General features: G+C 40.7%; 1 pseudogene; it reads right to left on the bottom strand.

The window, feature by feature from the left end:
* Window positions 1–3,851: 3,851 nt before the first annotated feature.
* Window positions 3,852–3,970, bottom strand: LOC145258423 (5S ribosomal RNA; annotated as a pseudogene).
* Window positions 3,971–8,198: the final 4,228 nt, after the last annotated feature.

Consider the following 8,198-nt stretch of genomic DNA (forward strand, 5'->3'; position numbering starts at 1 on the left):
TTGCGCGATGCGAGCGTCTAATTCGTTGTAATGAAATGCCGAGCGAACGAACAGTTGATGAGTGGCGCCCTCTGTCGGTAATTTCACTTGCAATAAAGGAAAGACAACTAAAATAATAAAAAGGAGGCGCAAAATAAATAAACAAATGAAAAAAAAACTGTACAAAAAAGGAAAATCGCGAGTATCAAATAATACACACACACACACACACACACACACACACACACACACACACACACACACACATATATATATATATTACAATATATATATATATATATATATATATATATATATATATATATTACAATAGAAAATGCGTGCATGAAAAGTATTATGGTTAAGCTTAAACATGGAAAAGTAAAGAACTAGTTGTTAAAACTGGAAAAGAAAAGGACAAGATATTCTATTGAAAATATAATAAATTTATAACTTAAAATATTGCAGCATAAAGATTTTTTTAAATTCAATTTATAACATTATAAAATTAATCTTAATGCTGCAAAATTTTAAGTTATAAATTTATTTGTGTGCCTCTACGTGCTTATGGTTGCATGTGTGTGCACATGCATACGTATGTTGGCGTACATCTGTATGTACGCATGTGTTTATTGTCATGTGTATGTGGTGTGGAGAGGGCTCCCGTAAGCCGTGGTGAAGACAACCCCTCTAGGAGAAGCAAATCTTAGATTAAAAAAAAACAAAAACAAACATAAAGCGGGTAACCAGTACCCGCATTAAGCTGGTCTGCAGTTTGACTTGTTGCTTGCTATCTTGCTCTTGCTTGTTGCTGGATGTCAACATTTTGAACCGAGAGAGGGATTTAGCTGTCGTCCAAAGCTAAAACTCTGTAACCTTATCTGTGTATAGATACACCTTCAGCCATGGAAAAGTTGTGACGCGTGTAGGCCTGACATAATTTTATTATACCATATTTCTTCAAACTGAAACATAATTATCAAAGTATACTTACGCAGATAGATATGAAAAGTCTTTATTAAAGTGTGTGCCTATTTCCATTCTATGGAGGCCAGGTGCGAACGCAGACACCACAATTTTATTATACCATCCCTATTTAAGTTAAAACATACTTATCAAAGTATTATTATGTACATCTATATCAAAAACACTTGTAAACGTTTTTTTATTTTAATTTTTAAATTTTTAATTTCCATACTTTGTAGACCAGGCGCGTACGCAGACCCCACAATTTTAATGAATCATCATTATGCCAAATTAAACATACCCATTCCTGTGTCTCGATACATCTTCTATCATTACATGTGATCAGTTTTCTATAATAGTCAACCATATAGGAGCCCATTCGTGACCAGACACACACACACAGACGTTCAGCTGCATATTAGAGATATACATCATCACTTATAAAGATCCAGGGACCACTCGAGGATAAGTGTTAAAGAATGTATAGTATTCAAAAGGTTAATATCATAGTAACCATTAGAAGTGTAAATTTGGTAAATTGTATTACTTAAGGGTAAGAGCTCATCAAGAATTTGTTTACATGGGACGTGAAGACGACAGCACTGTAGTCAACTGGAAAGCTGGCAATCGGAAGAGAGTTCCACAAGAGTGCAGTTCTAAGAAAGGAGCTTTTATCATGAAATCTACGTTTAGATTTGGACACAGATAAAAACATGGGGGAAATTATTGATAGTGGTTTCAGTTAGACGAGTGTGTTGAATGTTTGGCGAGGGGGGAGCATAGATTGGACCTCAGACAAGCACTTGCCATGAAAATGACGAGAAAGCAGAGACGGGCTCACAACGCCTCTTCTGTGATAAAGAGTTTGCAGGGAAGAGAAAAGGGCATTCACTAGAGGTTACGAAGTCTATTTTGAACTCTGTTAAGACAGGATAAGATATTTCTTGCATCTCCTGCCAAGGTGTGGCAACAATACTCCATCCTTGGACGTATCTGGCTTTTATATAGGTAGAACATTGCATCAGCAAGTAGATATCTACTATTTCAAGCGACCTTGGAAACGGATGTTACGTACGTGTTTCATTTAAGATCAGGAGTAAAGATCAAGTCCAGAAGCTTGTCAGCACATGGAGGCTCCCTAAGATGAAAGCCATTCATTCCAATTAATACCAGATGGGGATCAGAACGTTGATGATGTTTAGATACAAGCTTAGTTTTAGATGCATTAAAAGTAACCGGCCACTTTTTCCCCGTTGTACCACATGCTCAACGTCAGAAGAGAGAGCATCAGAGGGAACTTAGTCGTTAACGACCTTTGATGTGCTACCATAGATAGTAATGTCACCAGCGTAAATGCCTACGAATAATCTAATCATTTAATAATGAAGATCAGGAAGAGAGTTGGGGCCAGGATGAAACCCTGAAGGACTCCAGCATTAATACTATGGGCCTTTGATTTCTGTCCATTAACCACTGCTCTTATGAATCTATCAGAGAGAAATGATTTAATAATTGAAAAGACATTTCCAGCTACACCATAGCTGGAGATTTTGTGAAGTAGATATTTATGCCATACCATATCAAAGACTTCCCAACAAAGAAAGGAATGGCCGCTTATCAAGGCCCAGAGGCCACTAGAGAATCAGGGTCAATGAGATAATAAACAGGTAAATTTATATGACTTTTATTTTAAAGTAGCAAGACCCTTGGAAATTCCACAGCGGACTCTTTCATATTTGATATATCGATGTTAGCATTCTATTGATGTTCAGTATGGAGACGCCCTGATATTATTGTAGCCCTTTTGTTAAAACTGCAAAAATATTTAACTAAGTTAGCAGGGACACCCAGCGGTTTGCTTGATCTGTGTTGGTTAATAGAAATTCTTGTGTGCTAATGGTTTGCCAGTTGGTAGAGTGCTTGCCTCGCATGCAAGAGGCTCGGGTTTCGAATCATGAGTTCAGATGTGTTTACCTGATGAACCCAAATGAGGGCGAAACTCAAGTCTTGGACTTCCGGTTCGTTGACTGTCTCTTGTGAGCTGCGACATTGTTTGGCTGTGGAATTTATTATATACAATCTCTCACATTCTGAAAAATCATATTATAAGTTGCTCGTTTGGTTAGCATTGCTGGATGGCGTCGTTCTTTCGAGTTAAAAACTCCTACTTGTGAGACATCGGCTTGGGTTATTCACTGGTTGGATGGCCGCGTCCCTTGTCGAGACGAAGTGGGTTTATTTCACAGTCGGATTTCGACGCGGTTTGCTTGACCTGTGTTGGTCAATAAAAATTCTTGTGTGCGGGGCGTTTGCTCAGTTGGTAGAATGCTTGCCTCGCATGCAAGAGGCTCGGGTTTCGAATCATAAGTTTGAATGTGTCTAACTGATGAGCCCAAATGAGGGCGAACCTCGAGTCTTGGACTTCTGGTTCGTTGACTGTCATGGCTCTTGTGATTGTGAGCTGCGACGTTGTTTGACTGTGGAATTTCTCTCACATTCTGAAAAATCATATATATATATATATGCACGGCATAATCACGTCGACACCTGGGTTCTCGTAAGATCACCGAAGATTAGCAACGTTGAGCCTGGCGAGTACCAGATAGGTTACCATTTATAAATTCTAAGGGTGTATGTGCTCTCTGCTTATCTCGGCATTGTTGACAGGCGTCCTCCACCCCCACTTGCCACTAACATTTAACAATGCCAACTTAGATGTGTGGTTAGAGATTGTGTGTGCAGTCAGCACACACCTTATTCAGAGTGTAACCGGCTTCCTCTGAATGAGGAAGTTTCATGGGAGTATGAAATTCACAAGCGGTCCCCAGTCGCATGTATATCCCCGTTAGGGGAGATGACGACATTAGGTTTTTGCAATTTTTTGCAGGGAGGTGTCGACGTCCTCCTACATACAGCACCTGGTATTCCCAAATTGGTCACCCATTTTAGTAATGACCAGGCTCAACGTTGCTTAACTTCGGTGATCTGATGGGAACCGGAGTGTCAATGTGATTATGCCGTATATGTGGTTAGAAATTACGCAACTCTTGCCAAAGAAAATACCACGCGTAGGTACTATTATAGTCTGGGAACTACTATGCATATATATATATATATATATATATATATATTTATATATATATGTGTATATATATATATATATACATATATATATATATATAATATAAATGATTAGAGCATGGTTAATTATGGTCTCAAATATTTTGGCGAAAAGTGGGAGGAGGCTAATGGGGCGATAATTTGATGGGTCAGTTCTTTCGCCAGAATTCTTGAATATTGGTACCACAGAAGCGGTTTTCCAACAGCTCGGAAAGCATGATTCATTAAGGCATTTGTTGAAGAGTTTGGAGAGAACTGGAGCTACTTCGGCTGAGCACTTTTTTAATAGCACAGCTGGGATGAGATCAGGTCCGCATGATTTGGAAGTGTCAAGATTTATTATGATAGCATGTACCTGAGCAGGGGTGATTTTTAGATCGTCTAGCGTGGCGTCTGTCCGCAAAGGAAAGTCAGGCAGGGGGTTGTTGGTAGGGTCCAGTGTGGAGTTCGAGGCAAACCGGCTGGCAAGCATATTAGCTTTGTCGGTTGCTGAGCAAACAACCTCGTGATTGTTGGTTAGTGGGGGAATTGTTGATTGCCCATTGTTTACTACACTGTTGTAGATTTTCCAGAAGTCACGATTTCCTAATTTTTGTGCTTCGGTGCGTGTTTTAGTGGTTTCAGTAAATTCTCTCTTAGCTGTCGCTATTTCTTTCTTAACGTTATTTCTCGCTTCTATGTAATTCTGTTTGTTTGAACTGGACTTATGTCGGTTAAATCTGCGGTATGCATGCTGCCTTTGAGCAATGGCAGTTGCTCAAGTCGAAGTAAACCATTGGGGAGAGTGGGGCTTGCTATAAAATTTCCGCACGGGAACATGTGCTTCCATTGCTGTTTTGAACCATTCAGTGGTCTCATTTGCGCACTGTTCGACAGGAAGAGAAAAAATATTTCCCCATGGGGCATCTCTGATAAGATATCTGATGGCTTCCCAGTCAGCCTTTTTAAAATATCTCGTTGATTTGAGCACTGGCTCTTCAGTTTTGGGTCTAGAATTTGGGCGATTTCTACCATTATCACTGCATGGTCCGCGTTCCCGAGTGGGCTGTTAGCATTTGTTGTACAATCCTCGGGAACTGTAGTCAGAAACAGATCTAGAAGTGATGCTTGTTGTTCTTGCTGGTCAGAGAAACGGGTTGGAAACGTAACCATTTGTGATAGGGAGTGAGATATAGCAAAACTATGTGTTGTACTGCCCGCTGCATCTGTGTGAGTAGAGAATCCAAGCCAGTTTTTGTGGTGAACATTGAAGTCGCCAAATACATGGACTTGGGCGCTATTGTCAAGGGAGAGTGCTGTGTCTATACTGTCGGAGACTTTGTTTATTATGGTGCAGTCCTGGGTCGAGGGAGAGCGGTAGAGAAAATAAAAGTAGCTAATGTTGTGTTGTATGTTTAGTCTAAAACACATAAAGGCTTGATTGCCTGTTTCTAGGTTTGTTTCTCTAGTCAGGGGGAGGGTATTACGAATGTAGACTCCAAGTCCGTGCATATGTCTGTCAGAGTCCTTACGGCAGAGTGGGAGATAGCCAGGCATGTTAAAGTAGTTAGAGGGGATGGAGGAGTGTAGGTTAGTCTCGCTTAGTGCTAAGATATCCGGGTTATTTGTTAGGAGAAATGCTTCAACATCAGCTAAATTAGTTCTAAGCCCACGGATGTTAGTGAATGCAAGCCTCAAGGGAGGAGGCAAGTTGAATTTGTTTGTCCCTAGACCTGGTTTAAGCTTATTTTTAGATTTTAGTGTCATCATATTTTTAAAGAGTTTCAGTAAGGTGAGGGGGAGCTGAACAAGAGGTTATGCAGGATATCAGACATGCAACACAAGTAGACCAATTGGCTGACCTTTCTTCAACTAGGACTGTGGCCTCGGGAAAGCCCATCGGGGATGAGTGCAGGGTCCCTTTCCATGCGCGACATGGCACTACAAACATCCCGATATTATACAACTGTTGATGGAGCAGCCGCTCTAAGCGCTACCAAAGAGTTAGGGCACCTGTACTACCAGTCGGAAACAGCAGCCAGGAACTGTCAATCCGGTGCCCTCAGCCCATCAAAAGAAGATCACCCCAATCTAATTGCACAGGCATGCGTGGTACTCAAGCACTCCCAAGTGCCCAGTTATGAGGGGTGGGATGTGTCGGGAGTGGGGGAACGGCATTCAATGCCCTAGACAAGAAACAAGATCTACCACTAAGTGTTTTGTTGATTCACCTGTGATAGTGTCTCTGCGCCTGACTAATAGGCAAAGAAGGAGTATGGAAGCCGGCGATAGACAGGGCCTATCTACTCCTTAAGCAATTTAGGTTTGCAGACCGGTAATTTGTTTGAGTCACCAGCTCTAGGAAGGTTGTCGTCCAAGACTGGAGAGGCCTCCCTCCCCTTTGGTTTAGTTTCAGAGTTTTCCTTCTCCTAGACGGTGATCTGGGAAGATCTACTGGGTCCATCAGCCCTGAGAGGGTTTGCTCCGCGCCTGGGTCCTACTCCAGGTATTTCTGCGACCCCGCGTGATTAGTTGGTGTTACAGGGTTAGCTTGTAAAGGTTATTTATCAATGAATAGTTACACTCCTCAAAGAGATTTAGGGGCATGCAGTGGAAGCGGTTTTGTTGGGAGGCTTGTTTGTTAATGTTACAGGGTTAGTTTGTAGAGGTTATATATCTAATGAATAGTTACACTCTTCAAAGTTATTTATGGGCATGCAGTAGGAGTAGTTTTGAGGGGAGGCTTGTTAGAGAAGCGTTAGTGCGGATTAGGACATTTACCTTAGGTGTTTTGTTTTTATTTTATAACTTTTGTTAGTTTGGGTTCTGGATAATGTAAGAGTTTGAGTAGGTATTAGGAATAGAGCTAAGAAATTTTGCCCAGTCACTGTATATTTAGGTTTACGGAGGTTAGGGTGTAGGTGAAGTACACCCAGGGTGTAACTGGAGGTACATTTTAGGTTATGGTGTATTTCGTATGTATAATTAAGTAATATATATTTGGGCGAGTTTTCAGTAGATGCAAATAGGAGTTGTCAGTGTTTCCACTATTCAGGGGGGAGATAGTTTCAGTTTTCATTTAAGAATCATAGCGAGTTTTGCATGGCAGTGAGTATCGGCTTGGTTTAGTGTTGTTTGTTGCAGAGCCGTCTAGGAAGAGGCAATTGCTATGTAATGAAGATCGGTTTGCATCCGAGTGCATACTTGGCTGGTAAGTACCTAATTGGATAGGAGTGGCCTCTAATGTATGTCAGGGGTAGAAATGTATAGATGTTTAGTGAAGACCGTTTGGCGGGTAGTTTCTGGAAGTTAGGAACTTGAGGTTAAGGATTCCACTATTACGGCGTATGTAAAATGTAGGGTTTAGTCGCAGCTAGTGGGGGGCAGATTGTTAGCTTTCAAGGGTCAGGGTTATTTACTTACAGAATACAGTAAAGTTTCATTTGGATTTAGAGTTTACAGTTTGAAGAAATATGGTATAATAAAATTATGGGGTGTTCGTTCGCGCCTAACCTCCATAAAATGGAAATATGTCACAAAGTTTAACAAGGTTTTTAATATAGATCCACAGAATATTGTGATAAATGTTTCAGTGTGAACAGGTATGGTATAATAAATTATGGGGTTTATCTATTTTATTTTTACATTCATCATATTTTACTTTGGCTTGATACCCCCAAATTCAAAACTATCTCTGTACAACCCTTCCTTTTCATAACCTATCATACTTTTTTTTACATGGGGGTCACCACTTATCAAGGCCCGAAGGCCACTCGGGGATAAGGGTTATTGCGTGTACAGTAATCAATGAGATAGTATTGTAGTAAGCATTAGTATTGGGGGTTTTGATAGTGAATCTTACTTAAGGGGACGATTTGTCAAGAGTTTGTTTATGTTGGACTTGAAGACGTCCAAGTTGTAGTCAGGTGGGAAACAGGCAAGCGGCAAAGAGTTCCACTGGCGTGCAGTTCTAAGAAAGAAGCTTTGCTCATGGAATCTCTCATGGAATCTACGTTTGGATTTAGGCACAGATAAGGAGTGGAGAAAATTATTGATAGTCGTTTTAGCCAGACGAGTGTTTTTGGTGAAAGATTGGCGAGGATGGACGAGGGATTGGAGCTCAGATGATCTCCTGCCATAGAAATAACGATAAA

Source organism: Euprymna scolopes, chromosome 33, assembly GCF_053919585.1.
Source record: "Euprymna scolopes isolate OS-2025 chromosome 33, ASM5391958v1, whole genome shotgun sequence".
Taxonomy (NCBI): Eukaryota; Metazoa; Mollusca; class Cephalopoda; order Sepiida; family Sepiolidae; genus Euprymna; species Euprymna scolopes.